The following is a 16,047-nucleotide window of genomic DNA, read 5'->3' as shown; positions in this document are numbered from 1 at the left end:
GAAAAATCTCGTTTTCTTTTTTATCCATCCCTTTCTAGGTAGTCTCTGATGTTTTCTAAATAAAATGACAGGTGGTTTTCTTATGTTATACTCTGGTGCGTGTACCGTTTCGGCTAGCGGATACGTGTAAACTGCAACTAAGCTAGTCTTGGGGGAAGGAGGAGGAGGATATAGGGACATTCTACCACACCTAGAAGAATGGTATTCCAGTAGAATAATTAAGCCATTCTTTACACTAGGCTCAAATGACTCTGAGGGATGACGTATATAATACGGCAGCATGAATGAGAAGAGAATGCTGTGAAAAGCATTCCACCAAATACTAATTACTAGTGGAGTAGCTAGATTTCATGGATGTTCATGCAACGCTAGTCCATCTCCAACTCTGCCAAGTACAAAAATGTACTCTTCTTAATAGGGGTATAATTACAGTACTAGAACTGATTTCTAAATGTCAGGATTAAATTAATTAGAATTAAAATAATTTTTAAAGCAAAGGTTAGTATTTTTGAATAACAGCTTTGTTAGAGGAATAGAACACGGTGCAATGATGCTTGGGTATGGGTAGGATTTCTCAAGCTGATGTCAGAAGAGGATCCATCTCTTCGTAGAAGGGGTAGAGTGGAATATTAGAATTGATTTCTAAATGTGAGGGTTGAGTTAATGAGAATTAGATTAATTTTTAAAATTAAGGTTAGGATTTTTAAAAAACGGCTTCGTTAGAGGAGAAGAACACTGGGCAATGACGCTGGGTATGGGTAGGCTTTCTCAAGCTGATTGATATCAGAAGAGGATCCGTCGATTCCAGACCCAAAAAGGGCTCATAGAGCTGCCATGAGTCAAGGCACTGGGAATATCATCCAAACCAGAGCTCTAAAATGGCGAAAGGGACTAAATGGGAGGCCTCTCTATTCTACAGCCTCAGAGCTTTATTGCATAGCTCGGGTCGCCACATCCTCGTCCCCCTGCCATCCCACTCACTTCTCCGCTGAGAGCAGGAAAGCTGCCTCCAGCAGAGCACGGAGATGCCAGCAAAAGAGGCACCATCGTGCCCTCCCCACGCCTAGGTCTCTCACTCCAATAGGCAGCACAAGGACAGCGCGCTCTCCATCTGCTTTCCTTTGCTCTGCTCTGCTTTGGACAAAGGTTTTGCAGACAGGTCCAGATTCCTGCCAGCAGGAGGGGCACACAAAGCAGTTTTGGCCATGCAACATGGCTTCCACAGTCGGTGGCAGAGGTTTCTCCCCTTCCTATGCTTTGCCAAGGTGGCTCTGCCAAAACAGGTCATGATGGGCTGGGGGCTCTTGAAGGCTCAAAACCCAAGGCACAACTGGAGCCCTCCATGTCTCTGATTTCTTGATTTCCTCAAAGATGAGAAAGGCTACCCTTATTGCCTGCAACTATTCCCTATCCACCTTCATTTGGTCTCAAGCATGGCTCTCTCAGCACCTGTAACCTCAACACTCTGCAGAGACTAAGCACTGCGTTCCTTTGGCTTTTCAAGTGCTCCTAGAAACTGTGGCCACTTTGTTCCTACCTTCTGAAAGGAAGGGAAGGGAGGCACCAGCAAAGACGGGACATTTCCAGATTTCCCCTGCAGCCCCTGGAGGAAACAACCATGGAGCACGTGGCTGGAGACTTGCATTCAGTCTCCAGCTCAGCCTTTCAGTTGGCAGAGAGGTTTGCCTATGCCATGGCATCGAAGAGAAGACAAAATCACTTCCCACTGCGGGCATGGGCAGCGATGCAGCTTGCTCTCATGCAGAACCCTCTTAAAGTTGGACACATGCAATGAGAATGAAGTGATCTTTGGAACTACGAGCTCCCTTGTACTTCTCCACTTTCACTGCCATTCTCTCATCACAGGGATGACACTGTGCGCAGATGCCTAAGACTCCTGTTTGGTGGTAGTTGTGGGTGATGGGAGTCAGCGCTGCTCCCTTTCCTTTTGTGTGTGTGTGTGTCTTGTTTGTTTTGGCTTGGATTATCACAGTGTTAATAGACAGTAGCTATGCTGTTCCTGCCGTACGTCGTGCTGCCTCCCAGTGACAAAAAGCATCCTCCCTTGAGATGCCCCTGAGACTAGTGAGAGCAGATTCCAGTCCTCTCTCTGCTTCTGCCCACTTCATCCAAGCACTTGAAGAGGAGCTAGATGGTCTCCAAGGGTCCTTACCCCAGCACTAACCCAGTGGAGGCAAACAAATCAGTCAGGGCTGCAAGAAGAAAAAAAAATATTAAGTTACAAAGGTCCAATAAACTACCACCCTGAATATTTCAGGAGGGCTTTGTTGCCCACTTGTTGACCATTGAAGAAGGCCAAGCATGGAAAGCATGGAAACTAAAGGGTAAACTACCCCTAGACAAGTCCCTTAGACATTGTGAGGTGTAGCTTTCCGTCGTGCAACAGGGAGGTGGACTGCCCTTTTGAAAGAAAACCCAGCAGAGAGCTGTTGTTGCAGAATGGACAGAGGTGCCTTTGGTGGCAAAGCACTTGCTATGGCTGGGAGCAACCTCCATGCCACTGGAGAGGCCGTTGCTGAGGGATGGCAGGTGGCAAAGGCACCACACCGATGGCTCTGTGTTTGTGACATTGAAGGGTCTAAGGGCTGCTTGGCCCCCGCAGCTGGTTGCCAGCGGCTCTGGCGGAATGTTTGCTCTGGAACCTGCAGTCTCCCTGGACAACGTTAGAGGTTCGAGACTGTTTCCTCCCGAAGCTGGAGCATCGCTACGTTGTCCTGCCTTCTTAAAGGATAGCTACTCCTTTTTCTTCCTGTATCAAGTCAGGAAGACCCTTCTGAGGCACAAGCGGCTGGGCTAAAGCAAGGGCTGACCCAATGGAGCGCAGCGGCCTAGGTGCAGCAGGCGACAGCGTGCGTGCCTGCCTTGAAGAGCGGGAGCAGGAGGCAAGAGAGGGCTCCTCTGTTCCTCCGCTGCCAGCCCGCCAGCCAGCCAGCGGCACCTCGACGCAAGAGCTGCAGCCAGCACCCGCGCCTGCACCTCTCTGTGATGGGGATGAGGGGCAGCAGCCCAGCTGCAGCTCCACCAGAAGGGCTGAGGACTGCCTGGAGGTGCCAGCTCCACCAGAGCCCTGGGATCTGACGCCCACAATTCTTACAGAAGCCCCAGGCTCTCCCAAGCCCACTCATGACACATTGCCTCCTGACAGTCATCCATATCCGAGAGGCTATCCCCCGATGAATATTGTCTTCTATTCCCTTGAAGATTTGGAAGATATCTCTGAGGATGAATTAGAAGAGTCCTTGGATGTGACACGCCCATCTTTGTCAGAAGCGCCAGACTCTCCCAAGCCCACAGGTGACACCTTGCCTCAAGATATGCATCCTGAACCGACAGGGAACGCCTACATAAAAATTGCCTTCTATTGCACCGAGGATCTGGAGGAAATCTCTGAAGATGAATTGGAACAGACCTGGGATCTGACAACCCTATCTCCTGCAGAAGCACAGCCCTCACCCAGGCATACAGATAGCACATCGCATCACGAGACAGATCCTTTGCCCACAGGCAACAAGTCACCAAATATCCCTGTCTGCGGGAATGAGGATTTGCAATTCATCTCGGAGGACGAATCTGAAGAGTACTTGGAAAACGAGGATTTTGTCCGAATCTGCATTACTGATTTGTTGCTTTCAATGTCCACTAAGAAGAGACCGAGGCTCTTACCCCCCAACAGGAAAATGTATATCGAGGTACGTCGTGGCCAAGAAATGGTCCAAGAGGTGAAAAGAAGCACTTCATTCCCACCAGAGCACTGCCATCTTCCAGAGGCCACTGATGCAATGGAAGCTGCTGGCATTTATAAGGCAGAGACCTTTCACAAAACATTTTCTCTCCCTCCACAGACCCAGGGCAAAAGCTGCAGCACCCCCAATACCTCTGCTCGGCCAGACCCTGTGCTCTCGACCGTGGCCGACAAAGACATCGACCACCCTCAGCCTGAGCTCGGAGGAGCATCAGGCAGAAACCCGAGGCAGAATGAAAAAGGGAATCGCAAGAGGAGCCTCGCTTCCCCTTCCTCCCCTCCCACACCATCGCAGCAGGCTCAAGAGGAAAGGTGTCTTGAACACCTCCCACCAAAGAAGCGCTATCGCTCCTGCTGCCAGTAGGGAGGCAAGGGGTTCCCTCTGCTACCCCCAGCTGCCACTGTCCTGCCACGTGCCAGCCCCTGAACATCTGCACCCCAGCCTGCCCTTCCCCCAGCACTGCTGCCCCACACACCTCCAGCAAAATCTCGTTTTCTTTTTTTTCCCCTCCCTTTCTAGGTAGTCTTTTATGTTTTCTAAATAAAATGACAGGTGCTGTTCTTCAGTTACGATCTGGTGTTTGTTCCTTTTTGGCTAGCGGATACGTGAAAAATGCAAGTAAGGAAGATCTTGGGGATAGGAGGAGGAGGGTACAGCAACTATCCACAACACCTAGAAGAATGGTATTCCAGTAGAATAATTAAGCCATTCTTTATACTAGGCTCAAATTACTGTGAGGATTCGCGTGAATAATATAAGAGCATGAATGAGAAGAGAATGCTGTGAACAGCTTTACACAAAATACTAGTTACTAGGGGAGTGGCTAGATTTCATGGATGTTCATGCAACGCTAGTCCATCTCGTACTCTGCCAAGTACAAAAATGTACTATTCAGAAGGGATAGAATTGTAATATTAGAATAGATTTCTAACTGTCAGGATTAACTTGATTAGAATTAAAACAATTTTTAAAGTTAAGGTTACAGTTTTTAAATAACAGCTTTGTTAGAGGAAAAGAACACTGTGCAATGATGCTTGGGCATGGGTAGGATTTCTCAAGCTGATGTCAGAAGAGAATCCGTCGATTCCAGATGCAAAAAGGGCTCATAGAGCTGCCATGAGTTAAGGCACTGGGAACACCATCCAAACCGGAGCTCTAAAAGGGTGAAAGGGACTAAATGGGAGGCCTCTCTATTCTGCAGCCTGGGAGCTTTATTGCAGGGAGCCAAGCTTGCGTAGGTCGGGTCGCCACTTCCTCATCCCCCTGCCATCCCACCCACTTCTCCGCTGAGAGCAGGAAAGCTGCCTCCAGCACAGCACGGAGATGCCAGCAAAAGAGGCACCATCGTGCCCTCCCCACGCCTAGGTCTCTCACTCCAGTAGGCAGCACAAGGACAGCGCGCTCTCCATCTGCTTTCCTTTGCTCTGCTCTGCTTTGGACAAGGCTTTGCAGACAGGTCAAGATTCCTGCCAGCAGGAGGGGCACACAAAGGGATTTTGGCCATGCAACATGGTTTCCACAGTCGGTGGCAGAGGTTTCTCCCCTTCCTACGCTTTGCCAAGGCGGCTCTGCCAAAACAGGTCATGATGGGCTGGGGGCTCTTGAAGGCTCAAAACCCAAAGCACAACTGGAGCCCTCCGTGCCTCTGATTTCTTGATTTCTCCAAAGATGAGGGAGGCTACTCTGATTCCCTGCAACTATTCCCTCTCAACCTTTACTTGGTCTCAGGTGCGGCTGTCGCAGCCCCTCTAACCTGAGCCCTCTGCAGAGACTAAGCACTGCATTCGTTTGGCTTTTCATGTGCTCCTAGAAACTGTGGCCACTTTGTTCCTCTCTTCTGAAAGGAAGGGAAGGGAGGCACCAGCAAACATGGAACATTTCCATATTTCCCCTGCAGCCCCTGGAGGAAACTGCACCATGGAGCACGTGGCTGGAGACTTGCATTCAGTCTCCAGCTCAGCCTTTCCTGTACCAGAGAGGTTTGCCTATGCCATGGCATCAAAGAGAAGACAAAATCACTTCCCACTGCGGGCACGGGCAGCGATGCAGCTTGCTCTCATGCAGAACCCTCTTAAAGATGGACACATGCAATGAGAATGAAGTGATCTTTGGAACTACAAGCTCGCTTGTACTTTCCTGCTTTCACTGCCATTCTCTCATGAGAGCGATGACACTGTGCGCAGATGCCTAAGACTCCTGTTTGGTGGTAGTTGGGGGTGATGGGAGCCAGTGCTCCTCCCTTTTTTTTCCTTTTGTGTGTGTGTGTGTCTTGTTTGGTTTGGCTTGGATTATCACAGTGTTAATAGACAGTAGCAATGCTGTTCCTGCCGAACGTCATGCTGCCTCCCGGTGACAAAAAGCATCCTCCCTGAGATGCCCCTGAGACTAGTGAGAACAGATTCCAGTCCTCTCTCTGCTTCTGCCCACTTCATCCAAGCACTTGAAGAGGAGCTAGATGGTCTCCAAGGGTCCTTTCCCCAGCAATAACCCAGTGGAGGCAAACAAATCAGTCAGGGCTGCCAGAAGAAAACAAAAATATTAAGTTACACAGGTCCAATAAACTATCTCCCCGAATATTTCAGGAGGGCTTTGTTGCCCACTTGTTGCCATTCAAGAAGGCTGGAGGACCCTGTTGCCCGGTGAGCCAGTGTCCCAGCTCCCTTACCCAGAGGTCAACCAGCAAGACACACTGACACACTGGACACGTGGCATTCCACCAAACTGGGGGGATGGATTTTATTAGGCCCTGAGCTGAAAGACTTGCATACGCCAAGACCCCCCTCAGCCTTCCTCCGTTTGCCCCGCTGTCCCGAATGAGTGCCGAAAAAGAGCAAAGGGAAGATAGGTGGCCCTGCAAAGCTTGACTCACTTTAATCCTGCCAGATCGGTAAGCACAGCCATGACACTGGTGAGTAAGTGATGGAGTAATGAGAGCAGCGGGAACAGTTTTGGAGCATTTCTAGAAAGGCCCAAGGGTAATTTAACAGCATCCTCCCGCCTCTTGAGCCCCGTGTTAGGGAGAGCACAGCTAAAGAGCATGTGCTTTGTTGTGCTACAATCCTTCTCTCTTTCCACTGGACACACTGAGGGGCAAGGGTGGCTTCAAGAAGACGCTGTCCCTCTTTTCCTTCCAGCACGTTTCGTGCCTAGAGTTTTTTCTCTCCATCTGGAAGCTACTTAGGTTTCATATAGAATTGTGTTCAGTCAATGAAATATGGAAGCATGACAGCTAAAGGGTAAAGTACCCCTAGACAAGTCCCTTAGACATTGTGAGGTGTAGCTTTCCGTCCTGCAGCAGGGAGGTGGACTGTCCTTTTGAAAGAAAACCCAGCAGAGAGCTGTTATTGTAGAATGGACAGAGGTGCCTTTGGTGGCAAAGCACCTGCTATGGCTGGGAGCAACATCCATCCTATTGGAGAGGCCGTTGCTGAGGGATGGCAGGTGGCAAAGGCACCACACCGATGGCTCTGTGTTTGTGACATTGAAGGGTCTAAGGGCTGCTTGGCCCCCGCAGCTGGTTGCCAGCGGCTCTGGCAGAATGTTTGCTCTGGAACCTGCAGTCTCCCTGGACAACGTTAGAGGTTCGAGACTGTTTCCTCCCGAAGCTGGAGCATCGCTACGTTGTCCTGCCTTCTTTAAAGGATAGATACTCCTTTTTCTTCCTATCTCAAGTCTGGAAGACCCTTTCAAGGAACAAGCGGCTGGGCTAAAGCAAGGGCTGACCAAATGGAGCGCAGCGGCCTAGGTGCAGCAGGCGACAGCGTGCGTGCCTGCCTTGAAGAGCGGGAGCAGGAGGCAAGAGAGGGCTCCTCTGTTCCTCCGCTGCCAGCCCGCCAGCCAGCCAGCGGCACCTCGACGCAAGAGCTGCAGCCAGCACCCGCGCCTGCACCTCTCTGTGATGGGGATGAGGGGCAGCAGCCCAGCTGCAGCTCCACCAGAAGGGCTGAGGACTGCCTGGAGGTGCCAGCTCCACCAGAGCCCTGGGATCTGACGCCCACAATTCTTTCAGAAGCGCCCGGCTCTCCCAAGCCCACACGGGACACATTGCCTCAAGATATGCATCCTGATCCGACAGGCAACGGCTCCATAAAAATCGCCTTCTATTGCATTGAGGATCTCGAGGAAATATCTGAAGAGGAATTAGAAGACACCTGGGATCTGACACCCCCATCTTTGTCAGAAGCACAGCCCTCTCCCAGGCATAGAGATGGCACATTGGATCACGAGCCAGACCCCTTTCCCACAGCCAACAAGCCACTGAACATCCCTTTCTACGGTAATGAGGATTTGGAAGACAGTTCCACGGAAGAATTTGACCAGCCCTCGGAAAACGAGGATTTTGTCCGAATCTGCATTACTGATTTGTTGCTTTCAATCTCCACTAAGAAGAGACCAAGGCTCTTACCCCCCAACAGGAAAATGTATATAGAGGTGCGTCGTGGCCAAGAAATGGTCCAAGAGGTGAAAAGAAGCACTTCATTCCCACCAGAGCACTGCCATCTTCCAGAGGCCACTGATGCAATGGAAGCTGCTGGCATTTATAAGGCAGAGACCTTTCACAAAACATTTTTTCCCTATCCACACACCCAGGGCAGTGCCCGCAGCACACCCAGTACCTCTGCTCTGCCAGACCTTGTGCTCTCGACCGTGGCCGACAAAGACACCGACCACCCTCAGCCTGAGCTCGGAGGAGCATCAGGCAGCAACCCGAGGCAGAATGAAAAAGCGAATCGCAAGAGGAGCCTCGCTTCCCCTTCCTCCCCTGCCACACCATCGCAGCAGGCTCAAGAGGAAAGGTGTCTTGAACACCTCCCACCAAAGAAGTGCTATCGCTCCTGCTGCCAGTAGGGAGGCAAGGGGTTCCCTCTGCTACCCGAAGCTGCCACTGTCCTGCCACGTGCCAGCCCCTGAACATCTGCACCCCAGCCTGCCGTTCCCTCAGCACTGCTGCCCCACACGCCTCCAGCAAAATCTCGTTTTCTTTTTTTTCCCCTCCCTTACACGGTAGTCTTTTATGTTTTCTAAATAAAATGACAGGTGCTGTTCTTAAGTTACGATCTGGTGTTTGTTCCTTTTTGGCTAGCGGATACGAGAAAAATGCAAGTAAGGAAGATCTTGGGGATAGGAGGAGGACGGTACAGGAACTTTCCACCACACCTAGAAGAATGGTATTCCAGTAGAATAATTTACACTTTGTTACTTTGTTCTTTACACTAGGCATAAATGACTCTGAGGATTCAAGTGAATAAAACGAGAGCATGAATGAAAAGAGAATGCTGTGAAAAGCATTACAGAGAATACTAGTTACTAGTGGAAGGGCTAGATTTCATGGAAGTTCATACAACACTAGTCCATCTCCAACTCTGCCAAGTACAAAAATGTACTCTTTGTAGAAGAGATAGAAATGTAATATTAGAATAGATTTCTAACTGTCAGGATTAACTTGATTAGAATTAAAACAATTTTTAAAGTTAAGGTTACAGTTTTTAAATAACAGCCTTGTTAGAGGAAAAGAACACTGGGCAATGATGCTTGGGTATGGGTAGGATTTCTCAAGCTGATGTCAGAAGAGGATCCGTCGATGTCAGACCCAAAAAGGGCTCCTAGAGCTGCCATGAGTCAAGGCACCGGGAATTCCATTCAAACCGGAGCTCTAAAATGGTGAAAAGGACTAAATGGGAGGCCTCTCTATTCTGCAGCCTCGGAGCTTTATTGCAGGGAGCCAAGCTTTATTGCATAGCTCCCGTCGCCACTTCCTCGTCCCCCTGACATCCCACCCACTTCTCCGCTGAGAGCAGGAAAGCTGCCTCCAGCACAGCACGGAGATGCCAGCAAAAGAGGCACCATCGTGCCCTCCCCACGCCTAGGTCTCTCACTCCAGTAGGCAGCACAAGGACAGCGCGCTCTCGATCTGCTTTCCTTTGCTCTGCTCTGCTTTGGACAAGGCTTTGCAGACAGGTCCAGATTCCTGCCAGCAGGAGGGGCACACAAAGGGATTTTGGCCATGCAACAAAGCTGCCACAGTCGGTGGCAGAGGTTCCTCCCCTTCCTACGCTTTGCCAAGGCGGCTCTGCCAAAACAGGTCACGATGGGCTGGAGGCTCTTGAAGGCTCAAAACCCAAGGCACACCTGGAGCCCTCCGTGCCTCTGATTTCTTGATTTCCCTAAAGATGAGAGAGGCTACAGTGATTCCCTGCAACTATTCCCTCTCTACCTTTACTTGAACTCAGGTGCGTCTGTCGCAGCCCCTCTAACCTGAACTCTCTGCAGAGACTAAGCACTGCATTCCTTTGGCTTTTTAAGTGCTCCTATAAACTGTGGCCACTTTGTTCCTCTCTTCTGAAAGGAAGGGAAGGGAGGCAGCAGCAAAGACGGGACATTTCCAGATTTCCCCTGCAGCCCCTGGAGGAAACTGCACCATGGAGCACGTGGCTGGAGACTTGCATTCAGTCTCCAGCTCAGCCTTTCATGTGCCAGAGAGCTTTGCCTATGCCATGGCATCGAAGAGAAGAAAAAATCACTTCCCACTGCCGGCATGGGCAGCGATATAGTTTGCTGTCATGCAAAACCCTCTTAAAGTTGGACACATGCAATGAGAATGAAGTGATCTTTGAACTACGAGCTCGCTTGTACTTCCCCACTTTCACTGCCATTCTCTCATCAGAGCGATGACACTGTGCGCAGATGCCTAAGACTCCTGTTTGGTGGTGGTTGTGGGTGACGGGAGCCAGCGCTGCTCCCTTTTCTTTCCCTTTGTGTGTGTGTGCATCTTGTTTGGTTTGGCTTGGATTATCACAGTGTTAATAGACAGTAGCAATGCTGTTCCTGCCCCACGTCATGCTGCCTCCCAGTGACAAAAAGCATCCTCCCTTGAGATGCCCCTGAGACTAGTGAGAGCAGATTCCAGTCCTCTCTCTGCTCCTGCCCACTTCCTCCAAGCACTTGAAGAGGAGCTAGGTGGTCTCCAAGGGTCCTTTCCCCAGCACTAACCCAGTGGAGGCAAACAAATCAGTCAGGGCTGCAAGAAGAAAAAAAAAATTAAGTTACACATGTCCAATAAACTACCTCCCTGAATATTTCAGGAGGGCTTTGTTGCCCACTTGTTGCCATTCAAGAAGGCTGGAGGACCCTGTTGCCCGGTGAGCCAGTGTCCCAGCTCCCTTACCCAGAGGTCAACCAGCAGGACACACTGACACACTGGACACGTAGCCTAACACCAAACTGGGGGGATGGATTTTATTAGGCTCTGAGCTGAAAGACTTGCATACGCCAAGACCCCCCTCAGCCTTCCTCCGTTTGCCCCACTGTGTCGAATGAGTGCCGAAAAAGAGCAAAGGGAAGATAGGTGGCCCTGCAAAGCTTGACTCACTTTAATCCTGCCAGATCGGTAAGCACAGCCATGACACGGGTGAGTAAGTGATGGAGTAATGAGAGCAGCGGGAACATTTTTGGAGCATTTCTAGAAAGGCCCAAGGGTAATTTAACAGAATCCTCCTGCCTCTTGAGTCCCGTGTTAGGGAGAGCACAGTTAAAGAGCATGTGCTTTGTTGTGCTACAATCCTGCTCCCTTTCCACTGGACACACTGAGGGGTGAAGGTGGCTTCAAAGCAGACGCTGTCCCTCTTTTCCTTGCAGCGTGTTTCATACCTAGTGCTTTTTCTCTCTATCTGGAAGCTACTTAGGTTTCATATAGAATTGTGTTCAGTCAATGAAAGATGGAAGCATGGCAGCTAAAGGGTAAAGTACACCTAGAGAGGTCCCGTAGACATTGTGAGGTGTAGCTTTCCATCGTGCAGCCGGGAGGTGGACTGCCCTTTTGAAAGAAAACGCAGCAGAGAGCTGCTGTTGCAGAATGGACAGAGGTGCCTTTGGTGGCAAAGCACTTGCTATGGCTGGGAGCAACCTCCATCCCACTGAGGAGGCCGTTGCTGAGGGATGGCACGTGGCAAAGGCACCACACCGATGGCTCTGTGTTTGTGACATTGAAGGGTCTAAGGGCTGCTTGGCCCCCGCAGCTGGTTGCCAGTGGCTCTGGCGGAATGTTTGCTCTGGAACCTGCAGTCTCCCTGGACAACACTTGTGGTTTGAGACTGTTTCCTCCCGAAGCTGGAGCATCGCTATGTTGTCCTGCCTTCTTAAAGGATAGCTACTCCTTTTTCTTCTTGTATCAAGTCAGGAAGAACGTTCCGTGGCACAAGCGGCTGGGCTAAAGCGAGGGCTGATCAAATAGAGCGCAGTGCCCTCGGTGCAGCAGGCGACAGCGTGCGTGCCTGCCTTGAAGAGCGGGAGCAGGAGGCAAGAGAGGGCTCCTCTGTTCCTCCGCTGCCAACCCGCCAGCCAGCCAGCGGCACCTCGACGCAAGAGCTGCAGCCAGCACCCGCGCCTGCACCTCTCTGTGATGGGGATGAGGGGCAGCAGCCCAGCTGCAGCTCCCCCAGAAGGGCTGAGGACTGCCTGGAGGTGCCAGCTCCACCAGAGCCCTGGGATCTGATGCCCACAATTCTTTCAGAAGCGCCGGACTGTCCCAAGCCCAAACGTGACACACTGCCTCCTGACACTCATCCCAATGCAAGAGGCAATCCCCCCATGAGCATCACCTTCTATTCCCTTCAAGATCTTGAAGATATCTCTGATGATGAATTAGAAGAGTCCTTGGATGTGACACCCCCATCATTGTCAGAAGCGCCAGGCTCTCCCAAGCCCAGACACGGCACATTGCCTCAGGAGAGGCATGCTGATCCGATAGGCAGTTCCCCCTTTAACATCGCCTTCTACTGCCTTGAGGATTTAGAAGAAATCTCTGAAGGTGAATTAGAAGAGCCCTGGGATTTGACACCCCCATCTCTTTCACAAACACCGGGCTCTCCCAAGCACACACGTGACACCTTTTCTCCTGACACTCATGCCGATCCGACAAGCAATGCCTCCGTGAGTATTGCCTTCGATTGCACCGAGGATTTGGAGGATATATCTGAAGATGAATCAGAAGAGCTCTGGGATCTGACACCCCCATCCTTTCCAGAAGCATCGGGCTCTCCCAGGAACACACATCAAACATCACCTCATGAGACAGGTCCCAGTGAGACAGGCAGTGCCACTGTCAACATGGCCTTCTATTGCATTGAAGATTTGGAGGAAATCTCTGATGAAGAATTAGAAGAGCCCTTGGATCTTACACCCCCACCTTTATCAGGAGGACAGGGCTCTCCCAAGCGCACACATGGCACATCATCTCATGACAGAGGTCCCGATGCGACAGGTAATGCCTCCATGAATATGGCCTTCTATTGCATAGAGGATTTAGAGGAAATCTCTGAAGATGAATTGGAACCGACCTGTGATCGGACAACACCATCTCGTGCAGAAGCGCAGCCCTCTCCCATTCATACAGATGGCACACCAGCTCACGAGACAAACCCTTTTCCCACAGGGAACAAGCCACTGAACATCCATGTCTGTGGTAATGAGGATTTGGAAGACATCTCTGAGGAAGAATTCAAAGAGCCCTTGGAAAAGGAAGAGATTACCCAAATCTGCACTACAGACGTGATGGATACAATCTCCATTAGGAAGAGACCAAGGCCCTTAACGCCCAAGAGGAAAATGTATATAGAGGTGTGTTGTGATAAAGAAGTGCCCCAAGAGATGAAAGATAGCACTCCACTCCCACCAAAGCACTGTCGTCTTCTTGAGGCCACAGATGCAATGGAAGCTGCTGGCATTTATAAGGCAGAGGCCTTTCACAGCACATTTTCTCCCTCTTCACACAGCCAGGACAGTGGCCGCAGCACACCCAGTACCTCTGCTTGGCCGGCCCATGTGCTCTTGACCATGGGCAACAAAGACATCGACCACCCTCAGCCTGAGCTCAGAGGAGCATCAGGCAGCAACTCGAGGCAGAATGAAAAAGCGAATCGCAAGAGGAGCCTCGCTTCCCCTTCCTCCCCTCCCACACCATCGCAGCAGGCTCAAGAGGAAAGGTGTCTTGAACACCTCCCACCAAAGAAGCGCTATCGCTCCTGCTGCCAGTAGGGAGGCAAGGGGTTCCCTCTGCTACCCCAAACTGCCACTGTCCTGCAACGTGCCAGCCCCTGAACATCTGCACCCCAGCCTGCCCTTCCCCCAGCACTGCTGCCCCACACACCTCCAGAAAAATCTTTTTTTTTTTTTCCCTTCCCTTTCTAGGTAGTCTCTTATGTTTTGTAAATAAAATGACTGGTGCTGGTCTTAAATTGCACTCTGGTGTGTGTTCCTTATCGGCTAGCGGATACGTGAAAACTGCAACTAAGCTACTCTTGGGGTAAGAAGGAGCAGGGTCCGGGGATGTTCCAAAACACCTAGCAGAATGGTATTCCAGTAGAACAATTAAACCATTCTTTACACTAGGCTCAAATGACTGTGAGGATTTGAGTGAATAATACAAGAGCATGAATGAGAAGAGAATGCTGTGAACAGCCTTACACAAAATACTAGTTACTAGTGGAGGGGCTAGATTTCATGGATGTTCATGCAACGCTAGTCCATCTCCAACTCTGCCAAGTACAAAAACGTACTCTTTGTAATAGGGGTAGAATTGCAATGTTAGAATTGATTTCTAAATGTCAGGATTAAATTAATTAGAATTAGATCCATTTTTAAAATTAAGATTAGAATTTTTAAATAACAGCTTTGTATAGAGGAAAAGAACACTGTGCAATGATGCTTGGGTATGGGTACGGTTTCTCAAGCTGATCGATATCAGAAGAGGATCCGTCGATTCCAGACCCAAAAAGGGCTTCTAGAGCTGCCATGAGTCAAGGCACCGGGAATACCATCCAAACCATCGGGTTGCCACTTCCTCATCCACCTGTCATCCCACCCACTTCCCCGCTGAGAGCAGGAAAGCTGCCTCCAGCACAGCACGGAGATGCCAGCAAAAGAGGCACCATCGTGCCCTCCTCACGCCTAGATCTCTCACTCCAGTAGGCAGCACAAGGACAGCGCGCTCTCTCTCTGCTTTCTTTGCTCTGCTCTGGTTTGGACAAGGCTTTGCAGACAGGTCCAGATTCCTGCCAGCAGGAGGGGCACACAAAGCAGTTTTGGCCATGCAACAAAGCTGCCACAGTCGGTGGCAGAGGTTTCTCCCCTTCCTACGCTTTGCAAAAGCAGCTCTGCCAAAACATGTCACGATGGGCTGGAAGCTCTTGAGGGCTTGAAACTCAAGGCAAAACTGGAGCCCTCCGTGCCTCTGATTTCTTCTTTTCCCCAAAGATGTGGGAGGCTACACTGATTCCCTGCAACTATTCCCTCTCCTCCTTTATTTGGTTTCAAGCATGGCTCTCTCAGCACCTCTAACCTGAACATTCTGCAGAGACTAAGCACTGCATTCCTTTGGCTTTTCAAGTGCTCCTAGAAACTGTGGCCACTTTGTTCCTCTCTTCTGAAAGGAAGGGAAGGGAGGCACCAGCAAACATGGAACGTTTCCAGATTTCCCCTGCAGCCCCTGGAGGAAACTGCACCATGGAGCACGTGGCTGGAGACTTGCATTCAGTCTCCAGCTCAGCCTTTTCTGTACCAGAGAGGTTGGCCTATGCCATGGCATCAAAGAGAAGACAAAATCACTTCCCACTGCGGGCATGGCAGCGATGCAGCTTGCTCTCATGCAGAACCCTCTTAAATGTGGACACATGCAATGACAATGAAGTGATCTTTGGAACTACGAGCTCGCTTGTACTTCCCCACTTTCACTGCCATTCTCTCATCAGAGCGATGACACTGTGCGCAGATGCCTAAGACTCCTGTTTGGTGGTAATTCTGGGTGATGGGAGCCAGTGCTGCTCCCTTTTCTTTCCCTTTCTGTGTGTGTGTGTCCTGAAACAATATTAGAACTGATTTCTAAATGTTAGGATTAAATTAATTAGAATTAGATTTATTTTTAAAATTAAGGTTAGAGTTTTTAAATAACAGCTTTGTTAGAGGAAAAGAACACTGTGCAATGATGCTTGGGTATGGGTAGGACTTCTCAAGGTGATATCAGAACAGGATCCATCGATTCCAGACCCAAAAAGTGCTCATAGAACTGCCATGAGTCAAGGCACCGGGAATACCATCCAAACTGGAGCTCTAAAATGGTGAAAGGGACTAAATGGGAGGCCTCTCTATTCTGCAGCCTGGGAACTTTATTGCAGGAGGCCAAGCTTGCGTAGGTCTGGTCGCCACTTCCTCGTCCCCCTGCGATCCCACCTGCGGGAGGCCAGACATGACTCCTGAAGGCTTCAATGTGAGTCTAGCAGAAATTACTTTA

The sequence above is a fragment of the Tinamus guttatus genome, unplaced genomic scaffold (genome assembly GCF_059628265.1).
Source record: "Tinamus guttatus ecotype Peru unplaced genomic scaffold, ASM5962826v1 Tinamus_guttatus_pri_ptg000308l, whole genome shotgun sequence".
Classification (NCBI taxonomy): domain Eukaryota; kingdom Metazoa; phylum Chordata; class Aves; order Tinamiformes; family Tinamidae; genus Tinamus; species Tinamus guttatus.
Note: the sequence above shows the minus strand (reverse complement) of the source record.